Source organism: Rhipicephalus sanguineus, chromosome 10, assembly GCF_013339695.2.
Source record: "Rhipicephalus sanguineus isolate Rsan-2018 chromosome 10, BIME_Rsan_1.4, whole genome shotgun sequence".
Lineage (NCBI taxonomy): Eukaryota > Metazoa > Arthropoda > Arachnida > Ixodida > Ixodidae > Rhipicephalus > Rhipicephalus sanguineus.
Genome location: NC_051185.1, coordinates 149,716,135 through 149,730,104, shown reverse-complemented (window position 1 = coordinate 149,730,104; position 13,970 = coordinate 149,716,135). Strand labels below are relative to the sequence as shown.

Genomic DNA, 13,970 nt, shown 5'->3' with positions numbered 1-13,970 from the left:
ATTGATGGGTAGTTCTGTAGTTGAGTGATTACCTTTTCAGTAACTAATTAAACATAATTACTTACATTATTACAAACTCTAGCGGATGCTACAATTTTAAGCAATCGTGATTGGCAGGAACTACACAAATACTTTAACTAGCACAGCTATGGCCTGATGACGATGGTCACATCGTATGTCCATGCCAAAAAATTAGGTAATGACATTCTAAAAAGACAGGGCGTGCAAACACGGACGCAAGAAAGAAGTCAGGACACCACAAACGCCGAGTTGTTAGTCGGCGTTTGTGGTGTCCTGACTTCTTTCTTGTGTCCGTGTTTGCACGCCCCGTCTTTTTAGAATGAATACTTACCAACTAGCTCAGCTCTCTGTTATTCTAAGGTAATGACAATTTTTTTCCATTTTTTACTGCACTTATCGGAAGTATCTTCCTTCAGCCTCAGCAATAATAAAGAGCTGTGTTTCAAGGAAAACGAACACGAGCGAATTCGGCCATTGAGTAAATACAATCTTGTGCGCAACAATTTTGTACAACACCGGCATTCTCTCTTCGGGATGCGTGACGCGAGTTTCTGGTGTCATTGCTGGTGCTTTCACATTGAAACGAGGAAATGTGATCGGCCCAAATTTCTAAAAACAATCGTTAAGTGAAGATAAAGAGCACGTGAAGTGAAGTAGAGGATGCACTGAAAGACAAGTGCTAGGTTATCCTTTTTGATGGAATATTAAACTCGGAAACAATGCAATTATGATTTATTAACCACTCAGTTAATATCTTCAGGCAGTAATTCACTAATGGTAGTCAGTTTTATATTGAAGGAAGCCAATGTATATGGTTACTAATTTTCTGTAGTGCGAACGATCAGTTGTCAAACTGGAATACATCTGTGACGATTACTAAATTTTGCATAGCTCATTTTGTGATTTAATTTAATAGCTGCCGCTGAGGCAGACAAATGTCTGTCAATAATGATAAGTGTGGGCATGGGCAACGGTTGCTTGGCTGTGGAAAGGCGCATGGAGAGTGGTACGACTATTCGCCTGGGTGCATCTGTAGGTGCGCTGTCCTCCCGAAGATGCTCTTGGCAGCACAGATACCACAGCTTGCCCAAGTGTATCTTCCTCACAATGGCAAAGAACGGTGTGGTCTTTGCTTATCTTGATGCTGGAAGAATAATACACACAGTGTCAACAGCATGAAATCCTAGACAGGGTCGTGCACCTTGACAATCAGTACAAATTGAAACAATGCAAAATTAGCAGCGCAGCTTTGTGCTTAACTTCGGCCACATGTGCCCTCTGTGTACTGTTCTGGCACAAAGGCCCAGTACATAACTTGCAAGTGACATCAGTTCCTGTCTCCCGTCCGCCATCACCGAACGAATGGAACACATACGTCTCAGTGACCACGCCGTGTTTACGTTCCTACGGTGGATCGTTTGGCGTAGTGCGCATGTTTCTATTGTTGTCTTGTGCTTATGCTGAAAGATAATCGTTGAGGACATTATGCAGCCTGCAGCGAAGCAGTGTTGACTGGGGAACTCGGATCCTCCGTGTCTGCAGAGTCCGAGTACATGGTGTCGCACGTAATGGGTGAAATAACTTCGCACGAAATTGAGAAACATAACTTGCCTGTGATGAAGCAACGCCCGCACACACGAACGTTGTTCAATGTCTTGAGGTCCTTCCTGTTTATGCGAGCATAAGCCACGTGCTCCACTTCTCAGACAGCTCTTTCGTCACGGCTCCTTTGAAAAACAGTACGCCCCAGCATCTGGTCCTTTTTTTTTATCTTATTTACATTTACTTCTCGTGTGGCAGTCAAGTATTGCACAAATCGCCCTTGCGACGTATGGCGTTGACGGGAAATGCAAGAGCCGCACAGCTTGACTCGGTGTCGTCTGCTGCCATGTGCTCGGTGATGGCGGCGCATGCAGAGATCGTATCCCAGAGTTCCGAGGTGTGACGCACTTGCAAGTTATGTGTAGTAAATGTTCAAGACAGGAAAGGAGCACCACTGTATATGGACAAGGTGTCTTTGTGGCCCCTACACTTCATTCTTTTGACATGTAAGAAAGAAAAATGCGTCAAAGGGTCCCTGAAACAGTTCTTTAAAAATCGAATATGTCAATTCATCACAAAACAGCGCACACACAGAAAAATGAGCATGCTCACTTGGCAGCCCACTGTAGGAAGTGCAATTGTTATCCTGTCCTCACTGATACAAGTGTTCTATACAGACATCAAGATCACACCATCAGGGAAATTATCGAAGCATTTCACATCAAAAAGGGGGGAAGGTGTTGTATCAGCCAGACCTCGCTTATGCTGTCACTAGTTTATGGCCTTGATACGCATATGTTGTATCATGTGATGATCATCTGTGTATATATATATATATGCATGTGTGTGTGTGTTGAATAAAAATTTCAATTGATAATCAGCGCTTGTGTCATCGGTTCTTCTTTCTTCTTTTGTATTTGTGTGTTTGCGCTGTCTTATGGTGAAGTTCCACCAACTCGCCCAAATTGCGCTGTTTGGCGTGTACAGTGTCATCCACTCAGAGTGAACATGGCTCCACGGAGCGCCATTGCATCCGGCGCGGCCGCGCATTGAATTGAAGCAGCACAGGCGTACAAGAGCACGCCGCTCTGGCTGTACTACAGCCAAGCAAGAGGGGCGCCACGGCCATGATGGCTACTATGGACTGGCGTGCTCCAGCCCTGTAGCAGATGACACAAAGTATCTCCTGTGGGCCCCTCTGCACATGTGCCGCTACGCTTCAGTGTGCAGCCACGCCGTGTCCTGTTCACCCTACGAGTGGACGGCACTGTACATGGCACTTATCAACTGAGGAGCAGTTTTGCTCCGCATGTTTTGGTTCTTTCACACGCAACACAAACAGTTTAGTTGCAAGATCTACGTCGAGACAAAGCCTCCATGAAAGCTGCGACTCATCCGAGTGCCCACCACTGGGTGAATTAGAAGCTATTTTCGCGAGTCTGCACAGGGATCTCCAACACTCGGCATTAACTGTGTGCAGCTATAAGCACCGTAGTTTACCATGCCCTAAAGCAAATTGAAACTAAGTGTCAGCTGCCAGGCAAAACCCTTGTTGAAAAAGCGCACTTAAACTGCACTTTCTCCTTCTTAATTAAGCATTCAGGTTTGTGGGTGTATGTGATGGAAGAACAAAATAAAAAGGGACACAATGATTGTTTCTTGCGTGAATTCATTTTTCTGTCTTTGATGCAGTAAGTTCGTTGAGAAGCACTTGTGTAGCACACTGCAATGACCCATGCTAAAAAGTGGACTGTGATTGTGTAACCTCAAGATGTCTGGAGTGCTTCTTAAACAGTCGAGAGATATTGCAGAAATGTTTAAAAGATGTTATACGCAGCACAATATTGCTCTCGGGACAGGCTGCAATTTAAGAACTGTCAACAGGCTTTTCCCGAGACGAAGGACGCATACAAGATGTGCCACACGAGAGATGACCCCGATCAACTTCACATGACCATACTTTTGCAATGTTGCTGCAGTGAATGACAATCCGTTTCAAAGTGCAAAGGACGTGCAAGCTTCTCTTAGCATGGACAATGTTAACGATAGCGTGATACAATGAAGACTCAGGGAAGCAGAATTTCAAAGTCGCATCGCTGCCCAGAAACCTCTTCCCACAGCAGTGAAGCTGGAGGAGTTGGAGGAGGAGTTGAAGTATGTAGTTTCCTAAGATGAGTCTTCAGTTTGGAGCCGTTAAGACCTATAAAAGAAAGCGTGGCGGAGAGAACTCACGTTTTAGTAAGCACAATACCCAGGAGGTGGCAGCCAGTGGACGTACTTCTGTGAATATGTGGGGTGTGATTTCACACGACAGTCTAGGTCCACTGGTAAGATTTTGATTGAGTGTACTGCCTGTTGCACTTTGGTCAAGTAACAGCAGATTTTATGTGCTGAATGAACCCCACCTGGATGGGTGTTATTTTTTCCCAACGAGACTTCTTGCCCGCTCACACAGTAAAGGCCATGGTACACCTTTTGGAGGAGCAAGGAATAATGCAACTTCAACGGTGCTGACATTATCTAAATCGGGCATGTATGGGGCCATATAAAAGCAAACTTTTCAATGCTGTACCTGGATCTTGAGACTTGCGACCAACTATGGGAAGCAATAGAAGAATGGAAGGGCCCTCAATGTGACACCACCTCGATCAACGCTCTCTACGGGTACCTGCTTAAAAGAATGGAGACCGTGACTCAAGCTGGAAATGGTATGACACGTTAGTAGGCCACCAAATGAACAAAAGAGCATAGGCTGGGACGATGCTATTGCCTAATGTTATATGCTTCACTGTTTTTATTTGACAAGTGTTAATAAGCTTGCTTTGAACGTACCCTTACAGCCAGTTTTTTCCCACTCTATAAGATTTACAATAAAGCAAAATTGAACTAAGAAACAGTGCTAACTTTTGCCAAGCTTTAGCACACTATGTTAGCAGCAGTGTTGGCAGTAACGCGTTACTTTTTTCGGTAACTTAAGGCGAGTTTACACTAGAGCGACACGATGCCGATTTCAGTCTGCTGACTGTCGCTGGGAGTGTCTTTTGTCGTGTTGTCATCCTATTTACACTGCAACGACGCCAACAGTCGGCCGATCGTCTGTGAAAGACGCCGTCCGCGTCTTGTCATGCTCCCAGCCTCTCGTCGACTGATTCTCTAGTCACAGAAGGTGCGCGCAGCAACGCCAACCAAACTTGCACAAAGAAATTGAAACATGAGACCACCTGCTCCGCTCGTTTCCTCATTTAGGCCATCCTCCCTCCTCTACCATTGTCCCCCTCGGTGTAATCAGTGCCATACCCGCAACCCCCCACTGTGATAAACAAAGCGGAAGCGAAGAAGACATCGGAGGAGTGCACAAGATGCCCATTGTCAAATGCCCGATGTGCTCGAGTAGGCCTCCGTTATCTCCCCTATCTCCCCTTCCGAGGTTTGAAGCGTCGCACGTTTGGTTTGGGCAAGGCGTATTTTCGCCCGGCCACCGATCTCCCGAAGACCGCCCGACAACACATTGGCCGATGCGTTCTGCTGGTGTTTTTGGCCTGTCATCATGTTACACTACTACCACATGCTGTCTTTGGAGGTGTCGACCTAGTGGGACCAGACAGTCCGGGACATCGTCGGCGGGCGACTCGGCCGACCGTCTGCGTCTGCTCATGTCTGCATCGGTGTCATGTCGCTCTAGTGTAAACATGTCTTTAGTAACTGTACTCGCTACCAAGGAGGTTTAAAAATAACGTCTGGAGTCGAGGCGGCGCGCCGCCGCTGAAGCTGACGACCGCCATATTGCTCCAGGCAGAAAACGTGTGGGTCGTCGCTTGAGTCCGCACGGCAGTTCCACAGATGGCGAATTTCTCCACTCCTTTGGTGACAAGCGAGTGTTGTGGATGTCTCGTTTGTTGGACTGCAATCCACTCGATAACCACATTTACAATTTGTCGAAGATTGCCGAGTTGTACATAAAAAACGCCGGGCCTGCACGGAGCGCGCAGCACAGTCACAGCGAAATCTGGAAGAGCAGCCTCTCTAGAGCCCGTTCTAAACTCCCTTGGGAAACCAATACAAGTAACCCACTACGCCGCAAATCATAATTTTTGTAAGGTAGGGAAGCATTCACTATGCCATTATTCATCTTTCTGCGGATAGCGAGGTACCCGCTACACACCTGTAAGGCATTATGTGAACTTTGTTGATGCTGCCTATGGCTGATGACTACGAAGAATTATGGCTGAGCCTTTTGTAATGGATTTGAAGCAATTAACGACCCGGTCACTTGTTGCGAAATTAGCATTGTGTGACGCCTGGTTGTTATTTTACTCCTCTGACACACTGTATTACACATTTAACGCGATTCCTTGCCCGATATGACGCCTGTAAGGATGTTTTTGCAGAGGAGTTCCAGTCAGTAGCGTGGCTCTGTGGTATAGAATACTCGACTGCCACGCAGAGGACCCAGGTTCAAATCCCATCAGAGCCTGTTTATTTTAAATTATTTCATTTTTTTCTTACTTCGCACGATAGTGGTTACGGACACCTGCGGCGGCGGGGGACAACTACCCCACTGCCGTCGTGATCTGACAACAGCTTTCGCTGTAAAATCAGACCACCACATTTCAAAAGCAATCAACCGGAAAAAATTGGGCAGATCCCACGCGTTGTGGGAATCTGTTTCATGCGAAGCAGTCAGAAGGTACTTCTATGCTGTATTTTATGGCTTTGAGCCAAACGTTACGAGGTGGATTAACGTGTTTTTGTAAGTGTAGTAGCTGTGTGCACATCCTGGACTTACCAGGCACGTCGACAACACTGGCGTTTAAAGGGTAACCTTATGGTGCAACGTAACGTCAGCCCTCACGTCAGAGTACATACGTCAGTATTATCGAAACCATGTGCACTTTATGGTGCAACTATGTGGATATTATACGTAACTTTCGTTAATGTTTTCCTCTGGGGTCGAGCAATGCTTCAATATAGCTTGCTGAATCATAGGAATACAAATGTAATGTTTATTACTCTGATATAAAAGCGGAGCCAACACTGGAACCAAAGACGTTAATCTGATATGACGGTGCCGGTATCGTAGGAGTACATACGTATTGTGTATTGCTTTCTTGCAAAATTACATGGCCATGCACCACAACCACACTTGACGTTACACCGATGTTACGCCTGCATAGGCTGCTTTTCCAAACTATATACATGGCGTGCCTCTGTGGTAGAATACTTGATTGCCACGCAGAATGCTTGGGTTCAATTCCTGCTGTGATCCTAATATTTATTCTTTTCATTCGTCGGGTCAACGCTGCCGATGTCGGTTTTTCTTAACGCTCTTGCATTTAAATTACTAATGTCTGTCCTCGCCGTTCCTGGGTAGATGTAAACTGTCAGTCACCTGTGGCGCATAACCGTACACCGCGGCCCGTGGTAAACAGGCTATGTGCCACACTTGTCTGGAGGAAAGGGTTTGATGACGTACGCGACAGGATTTTTCCGTTATGCATGTCATGACCCGACAGTCATATTCGTCAAATCCTCTTACCCTCCCATGCCGCTTTTGGTCAACACCAAGTTAAGGAGGCCGATCATGAGAGCACCCAGACGTAGGCGGCTAGATAGATAGAAACGCTGAATGTGCCAAAGGTTCGCTAAAAATGCTTCGCATTTAAAACTCCCAGAGTGCAGTAAGAACGCGGCTGACAAGGACTGTTATTTAAAAAAAAATTGTAAACGAGCGTAAACAAGAGCTGCAGCAAGCTAATCAATTAATCTGCTTTCGTATCTTTTCTTTTGCTGTGTTTAGTTTTTAAGGGCGCGTGTTTCATACGGTTAGTTTCGCGACTTTCTGCATATACGATGCATTTTGAAGTTATTGTGTAACTTGTTGCTTTATCGATTCACGTATAAACCACACCGTATATGTTTTTTTTTTCTTTTGAAATTGTATAAAAGCCCGGGCTGAATAAAATTTTATGTACCACTTATTAACTCCACCATGTGCTTCATTTCGGGAATGCTGGAAGCGAATTCTACTTGTTATCAGTGGTGCGATCTTGTACGCGTTACAAAATAAACACGGAGGTGTGGCATGACAACCAGCCGCACGTGACCGCACGCGATTGGTCAATGCAGAGCCGTGACGTCTGTCGCGGTTCAAATGGGCCATTCGCGTGCGGCTGGATGTAACGCCACGCCTCCGTGTTTATTTGGAATGCGTACAAGATCGCACCACAGGTATGCTTCAGCCCATGAACTATGGCGTAAAAAACTGCCTTCTTCAATCTTGCAGGACAAAAAAAAAAATCGGTCAAGTAAGTGACGCTAACTGTCCCGTTCTCACGCTGAAACGCCCCCGCGGAAGCTCACGATTACGCTGTCCACGCGCAAGCTGCGCTGCCTCTTGCCTGGAGCAAGATGGCTGCCAACCGGTTTCCCAGGCTTCACTCGCTCGCGTGGGCGCGTATAGGGGACCTCCACTCCAGAAGTTTTTTTTAAACCTCCTTGCTCGCTAGCATTTCGAAACTGTAATGGGTAATGTACTTACGTTAACATTTTTCGGTAACGTGAGGTGTCACGTTACTTGTTACATTTTGTTCCAGTTATCCTGGGAGCTTTACACAAAACTTTCTCTTGTCACTGTCACAGAGCTCGGCCCTACGTTCTTTTGTCGCAGTGGTAGACTCCTGCCGGCCCGCCAGGTGTTAAGAGTACCATCCAATGCGTCCGTCGGGCACCTATTTAGCATAGATGCAGACGTATTCACTAAAGAAACGAGGCAAGGTGTCTGATGACAGCTTTGTAATGCAGCTGTTGCTTAAATTCTACAAGTTATAGTTGTTAGAAACTTCTCCCTGCAGTACTCTAGCACTGGTTAAAAACTTCTTCAAAATTAAATTTGCTTCTTTCTACTGGAAACTGCAGTCATATACAGCTATAGTTAACTTATGAGCGATTAAGGCTGACCTTGAACACCTTCACATAAACTCGCAATTTTTTACACAATTATACAGGTTAAAGGAGAAAACCTGCATATGTGTTCAAATATTTTTCCCCAGAGCTAAGCAGCTTAAGCACTTCTTTATGACAATATTGCAGCATGTCTCTTGGCAGTAGAAGCACACAGTCAGAATTACTGTAAATTTGTTGAGTGATGTTTTTTTTCCGGAGAGCACTGATGATGAAATCTCACTTTGTGCTCAATGTCACACTAAGAAAAATGGCTTTACGATGTGCCACAGAGTTAGAAGCCATCACATGTAACTCTACAAGCAAATTCATAGGCCGCTCTGATATTGCTGTGGTCCGGCATATTTGTGCAAAGTATTCTCGTTAAATCAGTATTTCAGGTAAAATTGTTGTTTTGGCCTAGAAGTTTTATGTGAAATATAAAGATAAGCTTTATAACGTTACTGTTGGTTCCTGCAGCGAAGACGCACTTAAAACTTCTGACCATTGAGTAACGGCACAAGTAATGTGCGTTACTTTTTTTTCTGTTACGGTAACGCATTACCTGTTTTTGGAGGTAACGTAGAGCGGCAACGCATTGCTTTTTTGTTAGCGTAACAAGTAACGTACTTAGTTACTTTTTTTCAGTAACGTCTACAACACCGGTTAGCAGTAGCCGCATTATCACTGCCTGTTGGTGATGCTGTAATAATGTTATCACTACAATGGAGGTGATGTGAACTTCTGCCTTTCGTAACACAGAAGCACGGCGGGTGTGCCAAGAGTGGTTAGAAGAGCGTTCCCGTTTCCAATCTGTTTCCAGCGGTGGCCGCTATGTAACACCAATTTGCAATGCCCATAGACTGTCGCACCGCCAAGCGGAATTCAGGAGCATTCTCTCGAGGAGGGTTAGTAGACGACAAAATGGCAGCACTACGCAGTCTCTCCCTTGTTCGGCTGCACTAGACTCAGTGTTAACGCGTTGACAAGAAAGGAACACTACGACTTGCACGTTTCCTGCATCAGTGAACAAACCGGCCCCTCCGTGACACGAGAAATTTGATTCGTTCTTGCGAGACGCGAAATTCTCGTGAAAATACGTGGCAACTCGCGCTTTCAATGATAGCCCACAGCGTACACATATCAGTTTCGCGAGGTTTTCTGTAGCCACGTACGTTAGTTAAATGTTATCGTCTGACACTTTCAGTTGAAATTCACTATGTTTTACTTTCATATAGCAGTCGTCACTGTTTTTATAGTGCATGAATCCCATAACATTGTACGCGGGAGGTCGCGCGGGCTCGCGATGTGCTCTTCTATAACTGAGCAAAATAGTGCCTCTATCCTTTGTCAGGAAAGTGCTGTTATAAATTTTACGAGTGACGTTTCAGTCATTCAAGCATTCGAGGACGTGTCCACTCCCTGCCTTTCGTGGAGCGAACGCTCTCAACGCCATCCGTCACCAGTGCGTTGGTTTCATAGCCAGCGCTGCACCACTTGTTTTTGTACGTTTGTTGATAAATGGCAGCACACTGCAAGCGATTTGCTTGTTGACCGGTTTGAGAGCAAATGTTCTTCCGCGCCCACATGACTCACTAATTGTAAACATGGTGACGCAGAGTGGTCGAAGTCGTTTGGCGGAGGATATTCTTCAGACTGCTTTCAGCAGCGACGTTGAAAGAAACCATCTTGACAATGAGGATTTTTCAGCTGGACGTAGAAAGGCTGTGAAAGCATCGAGAGTGACAGCGACAATGAACGATCAGTTGCTAACCCACGAGGAGCGAGTTGCACCTCACGTCCCCTCGTGCGATAACGTATTTTCACACTAGTAAGTCGCTTTGATTGTATTTAATATCTTGAGTGAGATCAAAATAAAAGCATAGTTTTTCTTGTGCATTGCATGTAGCAGAATTATTGTGGATATTATGAAGCGCCGCATGCTGCCAGCACGCTCAAGCTCGACCAATGAAGCGAAATGGTTAGAGCGATAAAACGTGCAGTCACGGCTAACTTCTCCTATACTTCACCGGTACCTTCTGAACGGCATTGTTGTTCAACGAATTTTTCGCAATCGACGTTGCAAAATGCATACGTGTGCATTCTTTTCGATATTCATGTTTCGATCGTGCTGATCAAACCTGCAATTAAATGCTGGTGTTCCTTTGAAGAAGTAATTCCGCATTCCTGACTACGCAAGTAACGACGACGGTGTAACATGTTAGCAAACCATCACCACGTTAAGCATGCGGTCCTGTGGAGCAGCAACGGCGCTACTCGCTAGCGGCCTATTACTGCGGCAAATCAGTCAGGCCGGCTCGGTACGTACTACCTCGGAGTGCCGTTCAGTTCATACGTCTAATCTAGTGTATGCAGTTTTCTGTAGCACACAGATGATTTCGCAAAGCATCGTTTATGCACGGTAACGGAGCTGAAATCTAACCTTTCACGCAGCAGCAAATAATTAGGTGGCGAGCACTTAGCACTTTCCATGGTTTGGGAAAGTATTTTGGTCACATATCCATTTCAGTGCAGCTCATGACTTCATCCGGTGAAAGTGGCTCGGGCCGTACGCCGGCACGTCCTATCTGTTCCTGTGTTAACAAATGGGTTGACCCTCCTCCAGGCACCATCTTGAATCGCACAGCGGGCATTGCGAACCATCTTCAGGATGTCAGTTCCTCGGAAGTACCTTGCACAACCTCCCCAAAGTTTTACTCCCGCGCGAGGCATGCCCACCGCTGCAGTAACAGCGGGTCAGGCGGCGCAGTGAAGTGACGCTGTCAATGCAGCAGGGCACTAAGCACGTCGGCATGATGTCACGAAGGCATAAAGCATAACGTACTACAGGATGACAGCAGGAGAATTTACCTCGAGAGGCGAAAAAGTAAACACGCAGTCATTGCCTAAAGCGTGCCTGTGATATCAACACTCTGCACTTGTACGTTGACATTGGTCGTTGATGTCCGAGGTCTGCTCGAGGGCAGGCACTCGGATTTTCCAGAAGGCCATGGAAGCTTGCCACGTAAGCTTGCCACGCTTACAGGGAGCGTCGACGCACACATACAAGAATATCAACGTCTATAACGAACACCAGCACAGACAACCGCATAGGCAGTCAAAAAAAAGTTGATTTGGCGCAAATATAGAGTTACTGTATATGCTAAAGGTAGCATATACAGTAACTCTAGCGCAAATACGGATCGCAACGCCCCCACACCACACTCCCTAGGAGCTGCTCGCGAGTCGCGCCCAGCTTGAGACGCTGTGATGTTTCGTGCAGAAAATTTTGAATTTTTCGGAAAATTTTCAGCCGTCATTTTCAATAAAAGGGAATATTTACGATATTTCAGGAAAAATCTATGCTTGAAATTTTTAGACTATGACCGAAACCGACCGAAACCATGAATTTTGTCCCTGCAATATCGAAAATATTTCCTTTTCGTCGAAAAATGACAGCTGAAAATTTCCTGAAAAAGGCAAAATTTTCTGCTTTCATAGCTCTCGAGGCGGGCGCGAGCAGCTCCTCACGAATGTGGGGCGCTGCGAGTGCGATTCGTATTTGCGCCAAATCAACTTTTCAAGGCTGCCTGTTCTGTTGTGTGCTTTCCGTGCTAGTTATCGCTGGAGACGTCAGTACTATTATTATACTTTTGAGTGTACTACGTTTCGATGCTCCCTGTGAAGGTGGCAAGCGTCCATGGTCTATCGGCCCTCAAGCAGACATGGGACATCAACGACGTATACGAGTGCAGTGTGTTGACATCGCAGGCACGCTTTCGGCAATGGCCACGCGTTGACTTCTTCGCCTCTCGCGGTAAATTCTACTGCTGTCATCCTGTGTGTCGTGTCTTACGCCTTCGGGACGTCCTGCCGACGTGTTTAGTGCCCGGCTACGCTAGCGGGTATAGAAAAAAGTGCCAGGCCTGCGCGTAACACGCAGCATAGTCGCAGCGAAAGCTGGAGGATCTTGTTCTTGTTCTTGTTCACCTGCAGCTTTGGCTCACACCCACTGTGGGGGATTGGCCAAGACTTGAGTGGTTTTATAAATGTTATAATTCTTTAGAGGGGAGGTTACAGAATAGAAAAATTATAAATTTGATAGGAAATTTTGCGGCTTTGCTCCTTCCTCTTCTACAGTTGCGAGGTACCCACTACGCTATAAATTATCATAATTTTGCAAAGTAGGGAAGTCACCAATAAGCCAATCATAATTTTGCTGAGAAACGAGGTACCCGCTGCACATCTGTAAGACATTATGTGCACTTTGTCGAAGCTGTGGCTGAAGACGATGACGAATTATGAATGCGTCATTTGTATTGTGTGGGAAGCCTTAAGGAATTCGCATTGTGTGACGCCTGGTTATTTTACTCTTGTACCATGCTATATTACGTGTGATGAAAAATTCGTGAACAGTGAACACAAGGGGGTCGCTGAAGCCACCCCTTGTTCACTAATTTTTTGTCTCTTCAAGCTTCCATCATCCCCTGAGCTTCTGCCTTTTCTTTATATTACATGTGTGTTAACGCGATTCACTGAATGACGTGATGCCTGTTTTTGCGAAAAAGTTTTAAGCATCAGTGTTTCTTTGTGGTAGAATGCTCAACTGCCAGGCGGGTTGCCTGAGTTCAAATCCTGCTCGATCCTGGGTATTATTTTTTTTTTTTCATTATGGTGCGACATCGGTTATGGTCATCAGCAGCGGTGGCAGATAACCGCGCCACCAAAATTGGCTACTGTTGTGATCGCATAATAGCTTGCACTGCAAAAATGTTCCAATAGCCGGGGGAGTTCATGATTCTAAAATATTTACTCCGACTTAACACAACATAAATATAGCAAAATTACTTAGACGTTTCGCCACTTATGCAGGTGGCATCCTCAGTGTACACTGGCACCAACTGAGTGGAGGTAGCCCAGTCCACTGTTGCATATGTCCCTGTAAATGTCCGGTAGCGGGCCGCAGTTGTTATTGCAAGTCAGTTTGTCGCGACGGATGAACCAGGATTCCAGGAGTTTTCTTTGCCCCCACCTTTGTTCCCGAGCCAGTGTCGTCGTGCTGTTGAAGTCAAAGGTATGCCCTGTTGTCCAGCAGTGTTCGACGAGCTCTCTCTTGGAACACGTGGCATGGGTGGCATTAGCGACGTCCCCTTTGTGTTCCTTGAGCTTCATTGATCGTTTCCTGCCTGTTTCGGCGATGTAAGTAGCGTCACAATCTTCGCATTGTACTTTGTAGATGAACCCGCTTTGATCATTCGCAGGTGTGCGGTCTTTGGGCTTAGCGAACACGTGTCCCAAGATGTAATGAGGCTTAAAAATGGTTTCTATGCCCAGCGGCCGCAAGGCTCTCCGAACAGAGTCGGATATAACTTGAACATAAGGAGTAGACACTATGGACGTCATCTTTTCTCGTGGCGCACTCCTTGTTCCTTTTCGCATGCACTTCTGGGTGTCGTTAATAAACATCC

General features: G+C 46.0%; 1 long non-coding RNA gene across 1 annotated transcript in view; it reads right to left on the bottom strand.

The window, feature by feature from the left end:
* Positions 1-398: 398 nt before the first annotated feature.
* The window catches only part of LOC125760182 (uncharacterized), a 54,840-nt gene continuing 41,268 nt past the window's right edge, over positions 399-13,970 (bottom strand). Inside the window, exon 4 of the long non-coding RNA XR_007417815.1 lies at positions 399-1,165. This is a non-coding gene — a long non-coding RNA (uncharacterized LOC125760182). The remainder of the gene's footprint in view (positions 1,166-13,970) is intronic.